General features: G+C 42.4%; 1 protein-coding gene across 2 annotated transcripts in view; it reads left to right on the top strand.

Annotated features, from left to right (window-relative positions):
- The first annotated feature begins 8,254 nt into the window (after positions 1 to 8,254).
- Positions 8,255 to 11,733, top strand: part of EDAR (ectodysplasin A receptor) — a 73,902-nt gene continuing 70,423 nt past the window's right edge. For both annotated transcript variants that reach the window (XM_054812609.1, XM_054812608.1), the window contains exon 1: positions 8,255 to 8,495. The gene's annotated coding sequence lies outside the window, so the exon portion shown is untranslated. The remainder of the gene's footprint in view (positions 8,496 to 11,733) is intronic.

Below are 11,733 nucleotides of genomic sequence, written 5' to 3'. Positions count from 1 at the left end.
TAGAGTCACCTGGGCCTTCTTACTTCCTGCTAACCTTAAATCATCTGCACTCGTATGGAAGTATTATTATCACAAGGTTGGGTTTGGTCTTTTTAACCAGCTGACAGTTAGAATTTATTATGTATTTTGAAGGTTAGTAATATACCACAGTCATACATTGCAGGTGATACAATGCTATATTAAAATATTAATCAAATCTGCAAACCATCTACATTCATGAAGACAAGTAACCTACCAGGGAAGAAGTTATAAACAAAATGGAAATCCATTGCAATATCTTTGAAAAATGTGCTACAAGCTGAAATATACTATAGTTGGAAAAGCATCCCGCATATTTCCTCTTAATACAAGCTTTCTAGATTAAAGATGTATTACATATATTAAGAGTAATGAAGGTGTAATTGATTTTAAGGGATGTGAATTTAAACTCCTCTGTCACTCTGGAGAAAGATGATGGACACCAGCTGAGTAGTGAACAGAATGTGATATTCTACTAGACCCAGAAATTTGTTTTAGCTGGACTTATGATTTTTTCCACCATGTAAGTGAAAATTTGGACATCATTATGGTTAGTTATAGCCCTAATTTTATGATCCCAGTTTCAGTTAGACTTTGGGTTTGAACCAATTGCTCAAATCACCACCAATTTAGAAACCTGATTTTGAAAGACACATATAAGGTCAGAGCTATTCATGCTCTGTTTATAATTTTTTATTAAATTAAAGTCAAGTGATGATCATGTATCAAAAAAGTCCCAAACCAAATGTTAACTAAAGAATTCCTGCACGTAGGTCCCCATAAGTGTAACAGTGAAATACATGCTTTACTGTGCTGGTGACCACTGCTCTTGCCAGGTGGCTGGGCTTGCTGTGGTCAGTTTAAGTTTCAGATAATTTCTAAGGGATGCAGCCTGACCCATCAAAAGCGGAGGCTGCCAGGTAGGATAGCTAATCATTCAGGCACCTCCAATGCCTTCTGCTTCTTGGCTTTCTGTTCAGATCTTGTAAATTCTAGTGGTGTAAGAAATGCATTGTTTGTGCTACTTAAAAACACCAGGTAAGTGCTCCTCTGGCAATCAAGTGTGAAGCTCCTGGATTCCTGGATGTCCTGCAGGGTTTTGGTTACCTGTTTGGACAGGAAATCTTATGGCTCTTGTTGAGGTTAATCAGGAGTAAAGTGGTTTTGAATAGTTTGGATCTTATATCCTTACCGGTTTATTTTCATGTGCAAACTGAGTATAAGAAGTCACCAGACAAGTATGAGAGTGCTGGAGAGCACCTCTGCCTGACTGGCAGGGGTTGCGCAGGATAAGGCAGAATTAGGCATCTGGGGCTGAATTTAAAGAGTTACTCAAATTACTTTGCAAGTGCAAACTACAGTATCCTGTTTAATTACATGCTAATGTACTGTGCTTTTTACTAGACTTTGCCTCATCTGCCGTAATGCCTGAACAAGTGAAACTCCTAATCACAGGAGTTGTCAAAGGTGGAGGCAAAGGGATGCAGGAGGAGAAGGAGCGTTTTCACACTTCAGGCAGCTGAATGCTGTCCTGGAAACGCTGCCTCTGACACAACCTTGTCTCAGGGGCTCCCTGCCTTAATATCCTGCTTCCCACAAGACGTGCGATACAGGCCTGACAGAGCGATAAGCTCTTGTGCCGGCTGCCACTGAAGTTACTGCAAGCTGTTCTGGAATATATCAAGTGCTGTGTACTGTGATGTAGCCTGAAAAATCAGTCCTGAGGCATCTGAAATCAAACATCTGAAGTTATTGGGCATATTTGATCATTATTTCTCCTCCACCTCCCTCCCTTTTCTATTAAATCTGGCTAACACCACCTGTTTTAGAGAGAAGTTGAAGATACAATCAATATTGCTTGTAAAGCTCTGGAATACTGAGTGTTTTACAAGAGACATCCATAATATCTTGGCAAAATCCATAAGAAAGCTAATACATGTGTAGCAGGGCTTGCTGTTGTGCCATTAATAATGCTCATGCTTACACATTGCATAAGGAAGGAAAAAAGGACAGCTAAAAGAGCTACCTGCTCAATGTACGTTGGCTGAGGCAGGTACACATCCAGTGTCTGGAGACTGAAGTTGCAGAGACAACCTTCGCTGTGGGTATTTTTGAATTTTGGCTTTGTAAAACGTTAATGTTGGTCTTGTACTGTGTCCCCTCCTCCCTTCACAGGCATGCATGTGGGTACCTAGGTGTTCAGCCAGGGATATACACATGGACCCAAGAGGTTTGCAAATTTTAATTTCAGGTACCAAAAAAAAAAAAAAAGAAAAAATGAACAACCATCCTTTGAAATTATATTGACCTTTGGTCATTCTCAGTTTTTTCTCTCCCTCTCTCCCTCTGCAATTTTTCCCTCATCTTGATCTTCTTGCGAATTCTCATCACTTTCTTCTCCTTTCATGCTAATGATTCCACCCTTTTAGCCAGTCATTGTCCCCTTCTCTTCTTTGTTCCCTCCAACTAACCATTGCCCCACGCCTTCCTCTCTCCGTTTCCATCTTTCCTCTCCTCCCTCCACTCACATTCATGTTTCTTCCTAGCTTTTGTATTCTTCCTGTGCCACAGAGATGGGCCATTAAAAGCATAGGAAGAAGATTTCTCTTCCTTTCAGATTGGCACTACAAGAAATACACTTACAAGAAATAATTACAGGGAGAAAAGTGTGTCCAGTTTCCACAGTATTGGAGCACATGCACTGCAGGAAGAATGTTTGGAGAATTGAATAACTCACTTTTCATTGTGAAAATGCAGCTAGCAATATTGAGACTCATACCTCTCTCAGATCAGTGAGGATAGTAGCAAAAAGCAAACTACAAATTTTCCTTTCTCCTTAAGCCAAAATCCAGGTTATGCTAAGGTTTGCTAATGAAAGACGTTGCTAAATATTAGCATAGGCAAAATTGCTGTCTTTCTTCTGTAACTGAGGAACTTGTAGTCTGACTTTTCAGAACTCTTATTGTCTCTGACAATTTGATACCAAAGATAGATGCACTGATGAAGTTGGACTGTTTTGAAAAGGTAGAGAAAATACAAGGTCAGCTCACATTTTCTTCTTGATTTTGGACAGAACATCAGCATGTGTACAAGTGTGCATAACTTATATTGACCATATACACATTCTAAGGACTCCCCTAAAGGTTAGGGTGATAAACTGTCTGACATTGGCATCTTCCGTGCTGGGTGATTTCAGCAGCGAAATACTGAAATTAAATAAGATAGGCAAGAACATCAAAGATGAAGATGGAAGAAATCTCTCATAGTACTGCAAAAGTTTGGAACAACAAATAACAAATCCAGAAGCATCACAGACTGATGTTCTTTAATACCCATAGTTCTCTTCTTCCCAAATAATAGTTCTCTTCCCCAAATAATAAAACCTCACAAAATTTGACAAAGTTTTAGAAATATGAGTATGGTAAGAAAAAGAAACCAACTGTCTGACAAATATCTTGTCTAGATAATATGCATCAAGGAACAAAAGTAAATGAAACTATATGGAAAGACTTTGGTAAAGGAAATAATTTTACAATGGTAAGTACAGAAATGGTAATGCATAGAAAGGGACAAAAGGGAAAGGGACAAAAAAGCAAAAGTGCAAAATTATGATGCAAAACAATACATGTGAACACAGATATTGTGGAGAATGAAGCTACAAATCCAGATTGAAATATAGTGCAACACAGTAAATATCCACTGATCTCTTGTTTAAAATTTTATATCCGAAGTCTAGCTCAAAAGAGCTCGAACTACTGACTGTCCTAGCATCCAATCTTTTTATTTAAACAGCAAAAATCCAATAGACATTTGTAATGAGGAAGAGGCCCCTCAAGAGTACTTCTAATTAATGGAAGTTCCTACAACAGTGTATCTCAACTGTCCTGTCCTCCATTTGTTCCTAGCCATTCCTCTTTCCTAGCTTCCTCTCTTCTCTTGGCTTTCTGGACATTTGAGAAAGGATTGTCCTTGGATTCATCCTTCTATGTTCTCCAAAGCCCACCTGAGTTTTTGAAAGACTGTGAAAAAAGTCTCGTGTAGCATATAAAATGTTCTCTCTCAGCAATAAGGGAAAGGGTGGTTTGGCTTTGGTTTAACTACTTCTACAGTAGTTGACATGAGGTCTTCCTTCTAGGAAAGGAGTCATGATTAATGCATTTGTTAATTACATACATTCTAGAAGGCACAGAAATATGCTGTTAATTATTTCAAATATTTATTACAGACACAAGAGCATGGTTACTGTTGGTATTCAAGCTAAGCTAATTGCTTCGTAATTTTCAGATGCTTGCTGCCTTCCTTGTAGAAAGACATAATTCTGAAAATCAGAAAAATATTTAATGATCTAGCCTGGGATAGTCTGCCTAATGATTTGGAAGAAGGTCTCCATATGCTACATAGGATTTTGTGACTATTGGTAATCAGCTTCAGTTCCCAGATACCTGTGAGGCCAGGGGCTTGTAACGAGTCAACTGGATAAGTGAGTCAGGAAAATTTGAAGAATCCCTGAGAGATACTGTTTGGAACAACCCAAACTTTTCTGGCTGGAGGAAACCTTTTTCAGACTATTCTCTACACAAACCAGCATCCATGCATATTTTCTCAGACCTAATTAAAAAAAAATGCAGCAGCTGCAAAGGAGCACTGTGGTTCATGGACAGAAGAGAGAACTGGTGAAGGACAGAACCTATTTACAACCTACACCGAGGCTGAAAGTGTTGGGGAGAAGAGCTGAGGGTGGTGGTAGGTGTTGCACCTGACTGAGTGGATTATGAAGGAAAGGAAGAGGATGAGGAACGCTGGATGAGCACACTCAAGCGTAGTTATCAGTTTAACATCAGTAAGTCCAGCCTTTGAAGCAGGTGGGATACTAATGGAAGATGGAAGCAGGTGTGTGCTAGCAATTCTCTGTTTTGGGAAATAACTGTAAGCTCTGGGAAGGGAGCTCTTTATCAAGCACACTCCCCAAAGTGCTGCCTTTTCATTCCTATGATGTTCTGTTCCTTACAGTACTTACAGTATTTTTCTCTCTGAGCCATTAGTTTTGCTGTGAGGTGAACATCACAATTTCTGGGAGACAAAAGAGGCTTTTAGATGGCCTGGCTTTAGGTATAAAGCAGATGATTTTCTACCACAAAAGGAGAAAGGATCTTCAAGAACCTAAGTGCCTCATAATCCTCTCTCCTCCTCCTTGTGTCACCATCTCTGGATGCCAGTGTTCTGCACCACAGTGGGCTGGGGGAATTCCAGCCTCTGCAGAAAAGGGAAAGACACAAAATGCAAACTAAAGAGTCCCATCAGCCTTACTTAGTTGATGACAGCAGCATGAACGCACACAAGGCAAATCCACTGTCTGATTTAGACATGTACTGCAGGCACATTTCATGCCACCCTACCTCTCCCATGACTTGAGGGAAGACACAGGCCCTTTGGATGAACCTAAGAGTTATTACAATGATATACTCTGCCCTTGCTCTGCCTCTGATGAGACTGAACGTAGGGTGGAAGGATGCTTACGTGACAACAGATATCCATGTGCCCCAGATACCTCCAATCTGATAGAAAAGGTAAACAGCAAGAAGCATCACAAGTCCAGATGGTTGAGTCTATAGGTTGTCATGACTCAACCTTCCTTTCCTTCCTTGTGATGCATATACTTACTTTGGCACTGATGCTTGCAAGTCTCCTCATTCCATCTGGGTGCTCACGATGGGAATTTCAGACATGTCAGAGAGGGAAGGTGGACACACGTGGATGTCATAGGGCCTGAAAGGGGAAGTTAATCCTTTCAGCTAATACCTGATGCCAGGCATCAATGTGACAATTTAAAAAACAGTCTCATTTTGGAGGTCCTTTGACAAAGGTAGCTCTTCTTTTTCTTTCATACTTACTTTTCCACTGTGACTGGGTCAGCAAAAGATGAGCTCCTATTTTTCACATAGCTGTTTGCCACTGCAAAGGGTACACAACTCAGCATCCCTGCTGAGCATCTCCTCTGGGCTGGCTGTTGGCCCTGGTAGGATGTGGACTTCCAGATCAAACCACAAGGACCCTGCTCAGAGGCAGGACCTTGGGCATTGGACCCATATTGCATTGCAATTTTACCCTAGGCATGACCTGTGTGACCCTAGGCAGGGCTGCTAAACAGCTGAGAGCATGTTCTGGTTGTGGCTTTTGATTGCCTTATGCTTAGGAGACTGGGAAAAATGGAAGAATGGAAAATATCCTAATTTAGGTTAGAGATACAAACCAAAATCCTTTGGCGCCTCTCAGACCCACAATGATGAACCATCCTCAGAGAAACATTTTGCTCCACAAGTATTGGAACTAAGGAATCCTGATTTCCTACAGATTTGTGTCCTGTGGGTTGACTGACTTGTGTGGTCTAAGAAGATGTATGCTTTTTGGGTAGCTGGAGAATGTGTGAGGTCTCTGTCTGCGTGGATTTGTTGCTTTCTCGTAAGGTGTGTTCAAATTGTGCTTTCCCCAAACCTGGGCAACAAATTGGGCATGACTGTCTTTACCCAGCTGCTTATTGTTAGAGACTTCTGAGGACATATCTTTGCTGGCCAGTAGATTCAAAAGTTGTTAGGAGGGAACACAAACATCACATAAACCTTGTTTCCACAGGAAATGGGGCTAAAAACTATTGTTCTCCTTCTACCTTCTGCTCCACACTTTCTTCTGTCTTTCACGGTCCTGCCACCTTTGTCTCTTCTCAGAAACGGATGCACCCTGTGGGCTGCAGGGAGGTAACCTCATTCCTAGTTTATTCCATCATTTACAGTAAACCTGCTCTGCTCAGCTATTCCCACCTTCATTCTTGTCCCTTATATAACCTCATTTCAGCAAGAAACTAAATTCAGGAACAATTCACCTGCTGCTAAGAGAAGCAGCCCCTTTGGAAGGTCAGTCAGGCTTACCCATGTTGTCTGTGTTGTCGTGATACCAGCCATAACCTTTTCTTCTCTGCTGGTATGAAGGAATCAACTTGCCATGTATCCCAGGGTCAGTTTTTGACAACTGGGACCATTGAATTGAATATCCTTCTTAACAAAATGAAAAAATGCCCAATTATAATTTAACTTTGATTCATAACATGGAGTTTGGTATGTGTTAGATAAGAACAAACGCACCCCTGTTTTCAATGCACACATTTGCCCAACAGCATGATGACAGCCAGGTCAGCTGTGGAGTTTCAAGAACAGCATATACCAGAATACAGATTTTATTAAACTTGTACCCCGACAAGGCTGAAAGGTTTCCTTTGAGAAATATTTTCCACTCATCTACCAAGCACTGCCAGTTTTTCATATTACATGTTGGATGCTCACAAAAATAGTTGTGATGTTGATATGTTTGTCCTTTATGACCTCTGAGTTAACTGCGTTTGTTGCACTCAAGCCATTTGCAGGTGTGGGGTTTTTTCTTTGACATTTTATTTATTTTCACTTCAGTGTTAAATAACACTATCTGAGTAGGTTATTTCACATTTTCTGATTTTAGGGAACACCATCTTTCTAGAAATACTGGCATTCCCTCAAGCAGAGCTAGCTGACAGCCGGAATTTGCAACCTTTAGAAAGTGTCAACATTATAAGAATATTTCTGTTGCTTTGGAAGAAAAGGATCAGTAGTTCAGAAAGGTAGCTATGACATTTTTAATTTGAAAAACATTAAAGTTATTCCTTTAGAATTTGCTGAAAGCAACAGCAAGCTGGGTATTCCCTGGGCTGCCCACAGCACCCAAGGACTCAGTAATTCTTGGGGTCTCCCATGCTATCCCACCTCGGTGGAGTCCTGTGGGAAGTCCAGGGAGTCCCCAAAACTGCTGCTGAGGGGAAGGAAAGTGAGGCAGGCTTCAGAGGGAAATGTAGGGAGAGTTGCCCCAAATCCCCTCAAAATCTAGGTATTGGTGAAAAGACCAGTGTGATCAGCAAACTTCCCCCTTGTCCTGTCTACTCCCTGGAGCTTCCCACAAACGTTCCCCTGCTCCGCACCGCAGGGTCCATCTCCCCTTCTCCCAGCCAAACCTGATAAAACCTCCTTTTCCTCCTGTTCACCAGCAAAATCCGAATTCAGCAGGAGTAGGAAAGGGATGCGGGGCTCCTTCTCATCCTGCTGTGCACCTCTAGGTGGGGTAGGCGAGTTTCCACAGCGAACAGAGCCCGCTCCGGCACCCACGAAACTTTGCCAGCAGCGAGCGAGCGAGCGAGCGAGGAAGGAGAAGTTGTTGAGAAACCCCTGTGAGCCTGCAAAGGGAGTGCGGGGCCGGCAGCTGAGGGCTTTGGTGCGTTTGGGCTCCCTGGGACCCAGCTGGGGACATTCATGACAAGCTCTGCGAGAAGAGGAGACGCGCGCTGGCTGTGCCCAAGCCTCGGCACCTGTGAGAGCCCGACCAAGTGGTTACTCCGAGCCCTGTGCCCGCCGGAGGACCTCTTCTCCAGGCTTTGGTGGTGGTGAGCCCATCTGCGCAAGGTAGGCTTGTGTCAAGCGCGTCTGCTGCCTCTCCCCAAAGCCAATGTGGCTCTGGTACGGGAGTTGCTCTGTCGTGGGGATGTTGCTGAGGGCTGTGGATGGAAATCATGTTGATTTTAGGTTTTGTTTGAACAAGATCTACCATTCAGTGAGTTTCGCTGCTCCCGGCATTGGACTGAAGAACTGCTTTTTTCTCTGACTGCTAGAAAGTAGCTACAGTTCCTGGTAGCATCTTTGATTAAAAGCTAAAGTTTCCTCACATTTAATGTGTATTAGACTTTTTATTATTAAAAGTACTGGTCTTCTGACCAGTTCACAAACTCTGGAGGATCCAGCAAGGTTTATTATTTGAGTGGAAGTACATATTTCTCCAGAGGATAGTGGAACTGCTGTTTTGGGGTTTGTGTTAACACTGCAAACTAATTTGCCTGTGCATTTTAGACTGTTACTATACTTTTGAAATCATGACCAACGCTGTAAGATACTGCAGAATCAGTAGTGTGGTGGCTGACTGCATGTACATGTGAATACATGTTTGTAGCATGCCGATTTTTATTTTCCCTGCCTCCACAATCTGGCTGTAAAAGCGTGCTATGGGACTGAGGTCCGGAGGAAAGCAGGCTGCCGCCCGCACCGAGGAGTGCCTGGGCAGCGGTGGTGCGGCATACCTGCTCCAAGCATGGTACGCTGTAGCCATACGTGGTGCTGGAGTAGCTTTGAAATGCCCAGCTCAGCTATCTCTGGGGGAGCAGAGAGCTCAGCAAGGGCTGCAAAACCTACTCCAACAGTAAAGTGGCCTGCGTGAGCCTTGCACGACTATGAAGGACTGTCATTGGTACTGAGCTGGGTGTTTTTAGCTGCTGCTGCCATGTCTACAGCAGTGATACTGTGGATTAGAAAAAGTGCAGCTAGACACTCGAATGCCTAAGAGAAAAGGTGTTTTCATTTTTTGCGACCAGTGGAGCTTTAGATATTACATGAAGGGGCACTGGATAGCAATTCGGATCTGTCCCCCATGGGATGACAGGTGAGATCCTCATCTACTGCAGCAGTGCCAAGGAGCTTAGTGATCACTGCCTCCTTGGGGTACCACCCAAAACCTGTTTATACGCCTCAAGCTGCAAAGAAAGCTTTCACACCTACGGCTGCTGTTCATCGGAATAGACAAGGCCTATGGCTACTGCTGCTGCTCCTCTACAGCAGAGGCGGGAGATGACGTTGTACGCTGCACTTCTGAATGATAGGTCTTGAAACGTTTTGGACAAATGGTGGAAATCTCTGGCAACTCTATGAGAAAAATCATGGGAGATCGCAAATTTTAAGGGGAAATTAATGTGATTATGTGAAGTGGGGTCAAACCCCATGACTCTGATCAGGATTACTCCGTTCTTTGTTCTACTCTGTCAGAAATGTCTAAGATGTAGAAAGTGGAAAGAAAAGAGAGTTTAGGCATCCTCTGTCAAAGAGCAACACTGATAAGAAACTAATTTTGAAATTAAATGAAACAAGAACAATAAAATGAAGGAAATATATTACATTCATCAGCAGCCAGTTTGGCTCCACACCACTCAGTGGGAACAATTTCACCTTCAGGTAAGTTCCTGTGAGCCCAATTTCACTGGAGATGTCTGACAAGGGTGAAACTGTTACTGAATCTTGGCTCGGCTCTTTTGGTTGGTAGGGTACCGCACAGTTGTGTTGCTGTTTGCAATAATGTAGTGTGACCACAACAAAGAGAATGTGCCCAGAAAAAGCCAGCAGGCTTTTTTTTTTTTTTTGGTAGATAAATAGTTTTACAGAAAACTGCTGGCATAAATAGGCTTTTTTTTTTCTCTGTTACAGCTAGATGGGAAACATGTGATGTTTTAATTTTTCACATCAAATCGTGAGATGGTCATTTTCAAGGGACTGTACTGAATTGTATACCATGGAAATCATCTCACTGAAAATGTTGAGCTGAATGCATTTGTACCATAGAGGTGTTTAGAAATCCTCTGAAAATGGCTTCATGTGAAACATTTACATGTAAGGGTGACATTTCCTGGAGAACTGGAATATTTTGATAGAGTCTACAATTTCTAATTGAATGCATATAGCCATGCTGGATAAATGGTCCAAGCCTCAGTTTTCAAAAAATAGCAGCATAAGCTTTTGAAGATAAGATTAATATTAAGATAATGTTTTTCTCATGTTGTCATCAGTGAAGGAATTCCCCTCTAATATCCTCAACAGAGTTGTTTCCTTTAACCATGCTAGGATGGAACTGGGTTTCAGATCATATCTATGCTGCTTCTCTTCTCGGCTAAAGGCTAGGTAAATCGCAACATGAGCTACTGCCTATAGCAGCATAACCCAGAGATTCCAGCGTGACCTGCCCTGCCTGAGTCATTTGTGAGAAGCTGAGGGTAGATCAGCCTTTCCATTCACTCCTGTTAAAGGTATCCCATTTCTCCCTCTGGTTGTTCTCCAAACCAGGCCTTTGCTGCCTTCTGGTGCCCTCCTGACCCTCAAGACTCACTATATTATTTATGATGCATCCAGAAGATAACAGGTGCCCCTTTTTACCCAACAGCTCTTTGCCCAGCAGCTCTTGTTGGGAAAAACCCTTCTTTCCTAATATGTAGAAATGTTCTGGTCAGTGTGTCATTAGGGCAGGGCGTTGTTTGCAAAACAGAGACACTTTCTTGCCATGTATATTCCAAGAAGGTAAGTCCCTGTAAAGGATTAGATATTACTGGACAAGGATGGAATCGTGGCATTTATGTCTGTCCACCTTGGCATGTATTATTGAACCTGTGCGGATGGTCACCATGTGGACAAAGTGCTTGGCCATACTTTTCCCAGAAAACTAAGAACTGCTGGCTTCATACAGCAGAAGACTAGGACATCCAAATATTATTTGGAGGCCAAGAAACTTGTTGTTCTTTTGTTTGATTTATCACTCATCCAGTTCTATAAAAAATGAACTGAGATCCTGGGTCCATGCAGAGCTCGCACAAGGGTGGTGTGCCCAGCTCTGCTGGCTCTATGGCAACTTTTAGTCATCAAACACAGCTTCCTGAACCACGTTAGCTTTGCACACATTTCTTCTGACTTGACGTAGCTCAGATCTTTCAGTTTCTTCCCATCAGGGAAATCAGAACAAAAGTAGAGAGGAAGTTATTTTCAAATTCGGAAGGAGTCCATTAGAAACAAAAGAATAAAAGATAAACAAAGACTATTTTAAAGCATTATCTGC

This window comes from Grus americana, chromosome 1 (assembly GCF_028858705.1).
Source record: "Grus americana isolate bGruAme1 chromosome 1, bGruAme1.mat, whole genome shotgun sequence".
Classification (NCBI taxonomy): domain Eukaryota; kingdom Metazoa; phylum Chordata; class Aves; order Gruiformes; family Gruidae; genus Grus; species Grus americana.
Note: the sequence above shows the minus strand (reverse complement) of the source record. Positions and strands in the feature narration are given on the sequence as shown.